Source organism: Gorilla gorilla, chromosome 9, assembly GCF_029281585.2.
Source record: "Gorilla gorilla gorilla isolate KB3781 chromosome 9, NHGRI_mGorGor1-v2.1_pri, whole genome shotgun sequence".
NCBI classification, from domain to species: domain Eukaryota; kingdom Metazoa; phylum Chordata; class Mammalia; order Primates; family Hominidae; genus Gorilla; species Gorilla gorilla.
The window spans coordinates 31472401-31485814 of NC_073233.2; the positions used below are offsets into that span (position 1 = coordinate 31472401).

The 13414-nt window shown below is 34.4% G+C and overlaps 1 pseudogene; it reads right to left on the reverse strand.

Annotated features, from left to right (window-relative positions):
• Window positions 1-244: 244 nt before the first annotated feature.
• LOC109028705 (N-acylneuraminate-9-phosphatase-like) lies at window positions 245-9141 on the reverse strand (annotated as a pseudogene).
• Between the last annotated feature and the right edge of the window lie 4273 nt (window positions 9142-13414).

Below are 13414 nucleotides of genomic sequence, written 5' to 3' on the forward strand. Positions count from 1 at the left end.
CACAGACTAACAAATAATATATTTCTTCAAATTTTCTGGAATATACTACTGACTTGTATTAATGTAATCTGAATTTTCAGATATAAATACCAGTCAATGGTTGGTTGTTACAACTTGAAAGCAATCAGGTTGGGAAAACCTTCAAAATATTGGTCATTAAATCATAAATAAAATTTTTCTTAGAATTGGACCATAGTAAGTGGAGTGCCTTAACTTTTCTTAGTTCAAACTCTGCAAATTGACTCTAACATTCATAATCATGCCCTTTTATGTGCTTTAAGCGGAGATACTGTTGGTCTATACTTTGTAAGAGAGCAGGTAACTCTAGCACAGAAGAAACTATATAACATGGAACTGGGTGGGAATTCAGTGGCACTATTCCATTTTTATCAACTCAGACTGTTGCTTTCAGTCCTGCTTTCAATCTCCAGGTTGTACTCTGAGAGGATTGCAGCAGTAATAAAACATGGATGGTGCTGGCTTCTCCTCTCTCTGCTCTCCACCTACAACAGCGTCGAAATAGGACTGACAGCCACAAGCCTCAGTCTTCTCCCTCTGGATCTGTCTGTCCCCATTCGTTAATAGAAGTAGGCGGACCTCCTTTCAAAGTTCAGTGAACATGGCTTTGACATCTTCTGCTAGTGTCATGTGCTGTTATTGTGTAGATTTCCAAAGGAAGTAGCATTCTTCAGCCAATTTTCTACTGGCTGCACCATCTTTTGTTTCCTGGATTGCTTTTTCCCAATGTGAAGTCCTTAGATCAGTAATGCATGTATTGTAAGGATGAACCATTCCTTGCTGAGTTTAACTTGAACTTTCTCACAGATGATGTTAGCCTCTTCCTTTTAATAGTATTTTGATTGTAGGAGGTTTATCATCTTCCACACGCCTCTCTGGCTTGCCCAGGTGGTATCGATGGGCGTGTTGTCCAGGTCAGAGTAAAGGGCCTGCACGCGGCTCAGCCCCCAACACCATATGCGGCAGGCTGGTGACCCCTGAATTTACTTAAAACAAACAAACGAACAAACAACTTTGCATTCCAATCACCTCACTTATTTAACTGAGATATAAAGCATTATAAAGGCCCAAAACACTACATGAGCTGACCTCATTACCTTTTAACTTTATCTTCTATTTTTCTAACTTTCCCTCAAATCCTCCTTACTCAAAAGGTATCTTATAAATAACGGCTGCCCTGACCACCCAGATGCTTACCAACTCAATTTTCTTATTATTTATGTATTTATTCAAATCTCTTAACTTCATCTAAATACTAAACTTTATTAAACTTTATTTACTTTCTTCATTTATTTCATGCCCCGCACCACCACCCCCATACCGTCAAATGCATGCTAGTGTGTTTTATTCACATATTATTCCCATAATTTAGACTGCTGCATGGCACTGTACAGGCAGTCAAAAATGTTTGCCGGCTGAATGAATGTGTTACCTGTTTTGTCTTTAAACCCATCTGAGCTCGTTTATGGACTGAGAAAAACAGCACTTACAGTTTTTGTTTGCTCATTTATAGATTGAGAAAAACAACACTTACTTTGTAGGTTGTATGTATGTGTGAAGTTCCCAATCCCAGGTAAACCCTGACTATAGCTGCTTATATGACTTAGAACACATTTTTCTTCAGTCCACAATTCCCAATGGAACAAATTTTTGAAGATTATTAAACAAAGCTCGTAATCTCTTTTTTCTTATTTCTTTTTAATAGCACCACTGCCAATAGTTATAACAATTGTTAGAGTTTTTCTAACTTATATAAATGATTTGTTAGATTTTGTCTTCTTTCTCTGTTTACTAGAAGTCATATCTGAATTGATTGTTTTTGCTCATATGTTAATGATTAGAAGGTGATGAGAAATAGTGCTAGCTCTTACCTGGAGGACTAATGAGCCTTGGAAAAATCTGCAGACATGAATGTAACAGCTTTTGACAGGACTTCTGCTCACTAGCTTTCCCTATATAGTCAATGGTATTTATCTGAACAGATTGCCTGTCATGTGCTAAAACGAACCAAAAGAAGAAAAAAGTGGGGGCAGATAGTTAATTTATATGGGAATGTAGATCTAGAAACTACATTAGAGAGAAGGAAAAAAAACTTTTCTCGGGTGTCTTGCATTTAAACAATCCCCTGTGTATCATGCAAAAGTGATGGCTGTGTGCATTTTTTCTCTGCTAACTCCAGACTAAAATGACAGTTAATGAAAGTGAACCCCTCCCTTAGAAATAGCTAGAGGTTATACCCATCTAGAGTGTTCAATACTTATTATTTTAGTAATACTGCCAGTGTTCATCTCCAGGACACCAATGTTATCTTAGAAAATTTAGTAAAAAGTGAACACGTATAAGAAAAAATTTTGGTACAATAATGCATCCAAAAAGTAGATAGATATTAATAACAGGTTTATAAATAAGCATAGATATATTTATTTATAAACCTGTTATTAACAGGAATAAAGGAATGAAGGAAGGAAAGAAAGAAAAAGGGAGGGAGGGAGGAAGAAGTTGGGAGGGAAGGAAGAAAGGAGGGAAGGAAGAAAGGAGGGAAAGAAGAAAGGAGGAAAAAAAGAAAGGAAAAGAAGGAAGGAAGGAGGGATGGAGAGAGGTGAGGGAGGGAAGGAAGAAAGGAGGGAAAAAGAAAGCAGGAAAAGAAGGAAGGAAGGAGGGAAGGAGGGGGAGAGGGATAGAGGGGAGGGAGAGAAGGAGGGAAGGGCATGATGAGAAGGGAAAGGAGGGAGGGAGGAGACTGTTAAAGCAAAACATATAACCATTGTATTTATTACTTGCAATGGGGATGTCTGAAAATTCATTTGTGTGAATGTATTTATATTTATAAAGGTGTTTTGTGTATTTGGGAGCTTCTAAGCACAAGAAACGAGAGTTAACCACTGCAGTGTCAAACTTCTCTTTACATAGTAAGCCAAAATTGTTGATAATATTTTCTTTGTTTCTGATCAAAATACAGTACATTTTTGTATTGTGTTAGAGATTTTCATATTTTCTCATCTATGCCAGATATTCGGAATATTTATCTTTCCCATCACTGAAGTATCAAAAGAAGAAAAAAATATTATGAGTATCATGGCTAATGAGGATAAGTGTGGTAGTGGGAGAGAAGATCGAAAGGAGGTAACTCAAAGGTGATGAAAATTTGTAAATTTAAAGGTCATTGTCAGGTACTAGTTTTACTTGAGCAAATATTCCTGCCAATTATTGCATTTTCATCCTTATTGAGAAAAAGCTTTCTGTCTTTTCTTGACAGAAATTCTGTTTTTTTTTTCTATTTTCTTTTTTCATTTTTAAACAAATGGACAGTTTATTTGCAGATTCTTCTTTGTTAGATGGTATAGTAAAACAAAATTGATAGACCTGGTCATTTTGTTTCTGTCCTATATTTCTTTTAGGGAGGTCTATCTTTCATCATTGTGATACATATACAAAATTTAAACCTGGCACCAATCTGTTGTGTATTGACAGGGAGTGAATAACTCAGGGACAAGCAGCATCAGCATCAAGAAATTTGCTAGAAAGTCAAGTTACCAGCATCCCTTCAGATGTACAGAATCACACTCTTTGTGAATGAGGTCATCCAATATCTTCCAGACAATCCTTAGGCATAGTGATATTTGAAAACCACTCCTCTAAACAGAGAATCTCAGACTTCTATATCCACGGAAAACACCTGGGGTTCTAAGAAGAAATCAACAGTTGTGGGCATAAATCCTAAAGCACTGAATTTACTAATAGTGCCCAGCAATCTGCATTACTTCTATGTTACTCTGAAAACTAAGCTCAAGTTGCTCAAGATTAATCTTTAGTTATAGCAGCTATTTGCACTGGAGCTTCTCTAAAGTCCTGCATCTTTATTTCCATAAGTTGATCCTTATCAGAGTAAAACACAAGAAAACTAACAAGCAAACAATGCTATTACCTTACAGAAGAATGTTCAACATCTTCACAGTGGCATGCTCCTCCTATCACAGTTTGTTCCCAGCTTACCTAACTAACCTGATCTTCAGCCACTTCTTGTACCCTGTGTGTATTCTCACCACTGTGTTATGAGCTTTCTTCACCTTCATATATTTATGTTTCTTTTGCACAGAATGGCCTTCTTCCCTAATCTTCCTGTTAAATATCTGTGTACTACTCAAATGTCACCTTTCTTTTTCAAAGAATTCCATGAATATTTCTTTTATGGAAGAAATGATTATTTATTCTGAGATCACTTTATATATATTTCAGAAACTATATGGATAAATATTTCATATTGTGTTGTAAGTAATTTTGCATATCACATGTGTTTGGAAACACTAAGAAAATTCCATTGGACTATGTTGGTAGGAACTTTTTGAGGACCGGGTACAGATCTCACTTATCATTCTGACTGCCTCTTATAACCCCTGTTACACATTAGGGTCACAGTCACAATAAATACTTTTCCAAATGTTTTGTTCAACTTTGTTTCAACAGAAAAAGTGAAATCACATATATAGAAAACATTTGAAAAGTTGAAGATTCTGAGTTGAGGTTCAACCTCAATTTGTCAACTAAGGGACTTTGAATGAGTTCTAAGCCTCTCTGGACTTTATATCACTCATCTGTTAAAAAAAAAAAAAAAGACCAGAATACAGTAAGTTTCCATCATTCAAAAATATAAAAATAAGTTTTCTTCTTTAAAGGTAATCTTACGTGAACCTTACTTGAAATTCTATCAGATAATATAATAAAAGCTAAACTCTTCCAGTTGAAGAGGGAGCTTGAGGAGGACAAAACCTTCCAGGAGAAATGAAAGGATATGTACCCGAAACTAATATATGTATGATTATTTCTGTATGTATTATGAGAGGCAAAACTCTAGTATGTGTTATAAAATCAGGATTAAGCATCGTATTTCTACCATGTATATATTATATTAACATAACATTTTTATTTTATAATACGTCACTAACATTTTAATATTTACAAAGTTGGGAGGAGACTGATTTGCAGGAAAACTCAATCTCCCACGTGGAATGGCCTTGCAGCAATTAAGTTCTTTCTTTACTGCAACACCACGGTCTCAGTGAATTGGCTTTGCCTGTGCAATGGGAAAGAAGAACCCATTGTTTAATTACAAATTCGAAGTCTCATCTGGAATTTGCCCTTTCAGGTGCCTACCCACAGTATGTCAGCCTCCCACTGGTAGAACAGACCTGGATGTTAACTCTGATGGCCACTTATTATTTTTGAGGGCCTCTTCTGGCACCATCTCTGTTGGTGAGGTGCTGTTGACCCATAGTGCCTGGGCCTAATTGCAATGGAGAAATATTTTTTTTAAATAATGTTCATCTTAACAGATGCAAGGCGATATTTCATTGCAGTTTTGATTTGCATTTTGCTAATGATTAGTGTTTCAAGAATATTTTATATACATGTTGGCAATTTGTATGTCTTATTTTAGAGAAATATTTCTTCAAGTTCTTTTTCAAATCAGGCAGGTCTTTCATTAAAGTCTTTAATTCATTTTGAGTTTATTTTTGTGCATGGTATAAGACATAGGTCTAATTATATTCCTTTGCATGTGAATATCTAGTTATCCCAACATTATTTGTTGAAGAAACTATCTATTACCTATTGTGTAACCTCGGTACCCATGTTGAATATTATTTGACCAACCCTTTCCTTTCCCAGGAAGAAGTTAGGAGTTGGGGGTTATCTCCTACTTGTTTCATGCTGAGCCAGGGAGAAGGACTATGGAAAGTGAGTGCTCCACACTGTGGCCTTTGTTCTCAGTGGCCATCAACCTGATACCCTTACTGTTAATGCTTAGATTCAGGCAAGACAAAAATCATTTTATTGGGAAATGCTTCAAAAAGTCTTAATGTTGGAAATATATGTTAGTCTTCTCTTTTCCTTCCTGGGAAAAAGGCATGGGCTAGGAATTTTCCTCTAATTGCGATACACTTAGTTGGAGGGAGGGACTATGATAAGTGATTATCACACATTTTTTACAGGCTTTGATGTTGCTAATTTTTTTGTTCGTTTGCTTGCTTTTTGAGACAGGGTCTCACTTTGTCATTCAGCCTGGAATGCAGTGGTGTGATCTCGGCTGCCTGTAGCCTGGACATCCCCAAGCTCAGGTGATCCTCCCACCTCAGCCTCCCAAGTAGCTGGGACTGCAGGCACACACCACCATGCTCAGCTATTTTTTTTTTTTTTTTTTGCTTTTTTTTTTCTTTGTAGAGATGGGTTTTTGCCATGTTGCCCAGGCTGATCTTGAACTCCTGGGCTCAAGCAATCTGCCTGCCTTGGTCTCCCAAAGTGCTAGACTTACAGGCATGAGCCACCACACCCAGCCTGATGTTGCTGATTTTACGTTCACCTGAGGTACATAAGCTTCTTAACTGGCTTCTGGATTTTGTATAAAGAAAATTGGCCTTGTATTAATGTTGAGTTTGTGTCTCTATTGGGAGTGGAGGGTATCAGGCATCTTGTTCTGTCATCTTACTGGTGTCATTTTTATAATAGAAACACTTATTCAACTTCACTCCACATTAGTATTCATTTAAATATTAATTATTTTAGTTAATTAGTTCTTTATATATATAAAGCTAGTTACCTAGTGATTATGGTCACTGAGCCACTAATGCTAGCAGGGCTACTCTATCCCTGCACTTTTGCACCAATGGACTAGGTTGGTTGTTTTCAAAAATGCGTATGCTACTTGTTTTTTTTATTGTAATTATGTAATTAATGTAAATATAATATTTTTGTGAAAATTTTATTGTGAAAAGAAAATTCTACTATAATACGAAAAAATAAGATGCTAAAATAATTTTGTTGAGTTGTAAAAAAGACAATTTTATAATTTTAAAATCATGAAAGTATACATTTATTTCTGTAGAAATATGACTATTTTGTTTTATTATTTGACTTATTATTTTACTTGATTTTGTATAGATTCTGTGTGGATTTTTGTACAAATCCATAATATGTATACATATTTATAGCATATATGTAATATTTTGATACAATTATACACTGTGCAATTATCAAATTGGGGTATTTATAATATTCATCATCTTAAATACTGTTTGTGTTTGGATCATTTTAAATCTTCTAGCTATTTTGAAATATAAAATAAATCACTGTGAACTATATTCACCATAATCGGTTATCAAATACTAGAACTTATTTCTTCCTTCTAACTGTATGTTCGTACCCATTAACCAGCTTCTCTCCATGCCTATCCCATCCCAAATCCTTTAAACCCTCAAACAACCACCATTCTGCTTTCTACCCCCATAATGTCAACATTTTTGTCTGACACATATGAGTGAGAACATGCAACATTTTTCTATCTGTGCCTGGCTTATTTCGCTTACCATGACTTCCAGTTTCATTCATGTTTCTACAAATGATAGAATTATATTATTGTGGTCTAAATAGTATTTTATCGTGTATATAGACCACAGTTTAAAAAATCCGTATATTCATTGATGAACATTTAGTTTGATTCCATATCTTGGCTATTGAGACTAGTGCTATAATAAAGATGGGGGAGCAGATATCCCTCTGATAAACTGGTTTTCTCTCCTTTAGATAAATGCCTAGTAGTAGGATTGCTGGATCATATAGTAGTTCTATCTTTAGTTCTCTGAGAAACCTTCATACTATTTTTCATAATGGCTGTACTAATTTACATTCTCACTGACAGCGTATAAGAGTTTCCTTTTTGCCACATCCTTACCAACATTTATTATTGTTTGTCTTTGTGATAATAGCCATTCTAACTGGGATAAGAGATAACTCACTGTAGTTTTGAGTTGCATTTCGCTGATGATTAGTAATGTTGTGCTTTTCTGTTGTACAGGCAGATTTTTTCTTAATATGTTAAATTATTCATTCATTTAAGAACTCAAAGGTATATTTATTGTGATATAAAATATCAATTAGTACACTTACTTGAAATATCTTTTGTCTAAATCAAACCAAATAAGTGTAAAATAAATGCACCTGTGTGTATTAAAAGTTAAAATGTTATATATCTATAGATACATATATCTTCTGTAGATCACTAAAATATATCCCTATGTATCTATATATATAAAATAGATAACTGTGTCTATGTTTATTTATCTATGTTTTGAAAGGGTTCTCTACGATAAATGACTTTTCCTATTAACTGCCCTACTACTTGTCCTGGTGACATTTAATAAAATCCTCTGTGGTATATTAAATGAGGGGCATCTTTAAACCACTAAGTGTTAATCATCAAACCAAAGAAATGTAACTCACTGTCATCCATTATACAACAAAATCAGGGGAGAAAAAAATAGATACCGCTTGATTTGGATAATAATAACTCATTTTTAAGGAAGTCATATAAATTAGATAAATTGGTATACATAGCCACATGTAATGTTAGTAAAATTTAAAATGTTATATCCAGAGTGATATCAATTTGGCTAACAGTCTAGTAGAATGTTTTGCATTTTTTAGAGGATGTCTGGGTTTGCAAAATGTTTTAGGAATGATTCACTGTAGATGCAAAGAGAGCAATGTCTATTCAAGAAATAAAGATAGCAATTAATTTTATCAGTTTTCTGAAGAACAGAAAAATAATATATAAGCAGTTCTTATTCTCTTATTTTTTAAATTTTAAATTCTTGTGGGTTCATAGTAGGTATATAGATTTGTGGGATACCTGAGATATTTTGAAATAAGCATGGAATGTCAAATAATCACATCATGAAGAACTGGGTATCCATTCCCTCAATTATTTATTCTTTCTGTTACAAACAATCCAATTAAACTCTTTTAGTTATCACTTTTTATTCTTCAACTTTTATTTTAAGTTCCAGGGTACATGTGCAGGATGTGCAGGTTTGTTACATAGGTAAACGTGTGCTATGGTGGTTTGCTGCACAGATCAACCCATCACCTCAGTATGAAGCCCAGCATGCATTAGCTGTTGTACCTGATGCTCTCTCTACCCCAAACCTCCCCAACAGGACCCAATGTGTGTTGTTACCCACAGCTGTGGCCATATCTTCTCACTGCTCAGTTTGCACTTACATGTGACTGAATGCATTGTTTGGTGTTCTGCTCCTGCATTAGTTTGCTGAGGATACTGGCGTCCAGCTCCATTCACGTCACTGCAAAAAAAAAAAAAACATGATCTTATTGCTTTTCACGACTGCATAGTATTTCATGAGTATATATGTCACATTTTCTTTATCATTGATGGGCATTCTATCATTGATGAGAATTTGCATTGATTCCACATCTTTGCTATTGTAAATGGTGCTACAATGAGCTTATGTGTGCATGTATTTTTATAATAGAATGATTTATAATCCTTTGAGTGTATACCAAGTAGCGAGATTCCTGGGCCAAATGGTATTTCTGCTTCTAGATATTTGAAGAATTGCCACTCTATCTTCCACAGTGGTTGAACTGATTTACATTCCCACCAACAGTGTAAAAGTGTTCCTTTTCTTCATAACCTCCCCAGCATCAGTTGTTTCCTGACTTTTTAATAATTGCCATTCTGACTGGCATGATATGGTATCTCACTGTAGTTTTTATTTGCATTTCTGTAATGATCAGTGCGTTGAACTTGTTTTCATATATTTATTGGCTGCATGAGTGTCTTCTTTTGAGAAGTATCTGTTCATGTTTTTAGCCCACTATTTATTGGGGTTGTTTTTTTCTTGTAAATTTGTTTAAGTTCCTTGTACACTCTAAATATTAGACCTTTGTCAGATGGATAGATTGCAAAAATTTTCTCCCATTGTAGGTTTTCTGTTGGCTCTGATGATAGTTTCTTTTGCTGTGCAAAAGCTCTTTAGTTTAATTGGATCCCATTTGTCAATTTTTGCTTTTGTTGCAATTGCTTTCGTTGAGTTCATTATAAAATCTTTGCCTGTGCCTATGTCCTGAATGATGTTGTACAGCACAATTTTAGTTATTTTAAAGTGTACAATTAAGTTATTATTGACTGTAGTCACTGTTGTGCAATCAAGTAGCATGTCTTAGTCATTCTATTTTTTTGTATCCATTAACCATTCTCACCTCCCCCGAATCCCCCTACTACACTTCCCAGCCTCTGATAACCATTCTTCTACTCTCTATTCTCATGAGTTCAATTATTTTGATATTTAGATCCCACAAATAAGTAAGAGCATGTGATGCTTGTCTTTCTGTGCCTGGCTTATTTCACTTAACCTAATGATCTCCAGTTCCATGAATGTTGTTTCAAATAACAGCATCTCATTGTTTTTTTTTTTTTAATCTGAATAGTATTCCCTTGTGTATATGTACCACATTTTTTAAATTCATTTATCTGTTTATGGACACTTACATTGCTTCCAAATCTCAGCTATTGTAAACAGTGCTGCAAAAAGTAGGAGAGTACAGATATTTTTTTCACTATACTGATTTTCTTTCTTTTGTGTATATACCCTGCTGTGGAATTGCTGGATCATATGGTAGCTATATTTTTAGTTTTTAGAGGGACTACCAAACTGTTCTCCATAGTGTTTGTAAGAATTAACCTTCCCCCCAACAGGGCATGAGGGTTCTATTTTGCTTGTCTTTTGGATATAAGCCATTTTAACTGGTATGTGATGGTATCTCATTATAGTTTTGATTTGCCTGATTTCTGTGATGATCAGCGATGTTGGGTACCTTTTGATATGCCTTTTTGCCATTTGTATGTCTTCTTTTGAGAAATGTCTATTCAAACCTTTAGTCCATTTTAATCGGATTATTAATTTTTTTCTTATAGAGTGGTTTAAGGTCCTTATATATTCTGGTTATTAATCCCTTGTTACATGTTTAGCTTGCACATATTTCCTCCCATCATGTGGGTTGCCTCTTCACTTCATTGATTGTTTTCCTTGGCTGTGCAGAAGCTTTTTAACTTGATGAAATCCCATTTGCCCATTTTTTCTTTGGTTGCCTGTGCTTGTAGAGTATTGCTCAAGAAACTTTTGCCCAGACCAATGTCCTGGAGATTTTTCCCAATGTTTTCTTGTAGTGGCTTCACAGCCTGAGGTCTTAGATTAAAGTCTCTAATAAATTTTGATTTGATTTTTGTATATGGTGAGAGATAGGGGTCTAGTTTCGTCATTCTTCTGCATATGAATATCCCATTTTCCCAGCACCATTTATTGAAGAGACTTATTTTCCAAGCATATGTTTCTGGCACCTTTGTTGAAAATGAGTTTAGTATAGGTATGTAGATTTGTTTCCGGGTTCTCTATTCTGTTGCATTGTATCTGTTTTTATGCCAGTACCATATTGTTTTGGTTACTGTAGCTCTGAAGTATAATTTGAAGTCAGGTAATGTGATTCCTCTAGTTCTGTTCTTCTTGCTTAGGATATCTTTGACTATTCTGTGTTTTCTGTGGTTCCATATAAATTTTAGGATTTTGTTTACTATTTTTGTAAAGAATGTCATTGGAATGTATTTACGGATTAAATTGTATCTGTAGATTTCTTTGGGTAATATGAACATTTTAACAATATTGATTCTTCCTATCCACGCCCATAGAGTATGTTTACGTTATTTGGTGTCCTCTTTAATTTTTTCATCAGTGTTTTATAATTTTATTATAGAGATCTTCCACTTCTTTGGTTTATTCATAGTTATTTAATTTTATGTGTGGCTATTGCAAATGGAATTATTTTAATTTTTCCTGATTTTTAACGTTTTGTATATAAAATTGTTATATTTTCTTGCTAAATTGACCCCTTTATCATTATATAGTGACCTTCTTTATCTCGTCTTATAGTCTTTGTCTTTTGTCTAAGTATAGTGACTCTTGCTTTTGTTTGTTTGTTTGTTTCCAGTGTCATGAAGTATCTTTTTCCATCCCTTTATTTTTAGTCTCTGTGTGTTTTAGAAGTGAAGGGTGTTTCTTGCAGGTGACAGATCAATGGGTCTTCTTTTGTTTATTTGTTTAGCCACTCTGTCTTTTGATTGGAGAGTTTAGTCCACTTACATTCAATGTTGTTATTAATAAGTAAGGACTTACTCCTGCCATTTTGTTACTTGTTTTCTTGTTGTTTTGTGGTGTTCTCCTCTTTTTTTTTTCCTATCTTCCCATAGTGAAGGTAATTTTACCCTGTGATATAATTTAGTTACTTGCTTTTTAAATTTTTGTTTATAAAGTGTATGTTTTTTGGTTTGAAGTTACCATGAGGCTTGCAAGTACTATTATTTGCAAAATAACCCATTATTTTCACCCAATAAAAACTTAACACTGCATAAACAAATAAACAAAAACAAAACTAAGAAAATTGTACACCTTAACTTCACCCTCTCACTTTTTTACTTCTTGTTGTTTCTATTTATGTATTATTGTATTGCGTATATCTTGTAAAGTTGTTGTAGTTACTATTTTTGATGGTCCATTGATTACTCTTTTTACTTAGGATAAGAGTAGTTTACACACTACAGTTATAGTATTATAATATTCTGTGTTTTTCTGTGTACTTACTATTACCAGTGAGTTTTGTACCTTTGGTGTGATTACTTATTGCTCATTAACATCTTTTCTTTCTCACTGAAGTACTCTCTTTTAGCATATCTTGTAGGACAGGTCTGGTGTTTATGAAATCCCTCAGCTTTTGTTTGTCTGGTAAAGTCTTTTTTTCTCCATGTTTGAAGGATATTTTGTCCAGATATGCTATTCTAGGGTAAAAGTTTTTTCCTTCGGCATCTTAAGTATGTCATACCACTGTCTCCTGGCCTGTAAGGTTTCCACTGAAAAGTCTGCTGCCAGATGTATTGAAGCTCCATTGTATGTTATTTGTTTCTTTTCTCTTGCCGCTTTTAGAATCTTTTCTTTATTCTTGACCTTTGAGAGTTTTATTATTAAATGCCTTGAAGTAGTCTTCTCCAGGTTAACTCTGCTTGGTGTTCTGTAACCTTCTTGTACTTGGTTATTGATAGCTTTCACTAAGTTTAGAAAGTTATCCATTATCATCTTTTCGAATAAAATTTCTACCTCAACTTTTTCTCTACCTCCTCTTTAAGGCCAACAACTCAGATTTGTCTTTTGGAGGCTATTTTCTAGATCCTACCGGTGTGCTTCATTGTTTTCTATTCTTTTATGTTTTGTCTCCTTTAGCTGTATATTTTCTAATAGCCTGTGTCCAAGTCCACTAATTCTTTCTTCTGCTTTATTAATTCTGTTAAAGGACTCTGATGCATTCTTCAATTTGCCAATTGCATTTTTTCAGCTCCAGTATGCCTGTTTGATACTTTTCATTTCAATTTCTTTGTCAAATTTATCTGATATAATTGTGATTTTCTTCTCTGTGTTATCTTAATTTTCTGTGTGTGTTTCCTCAACACAGCTATTTTGAGTTCTCTGTCTGGAAGGATACATAACTGTTTCTGCAGGATTTA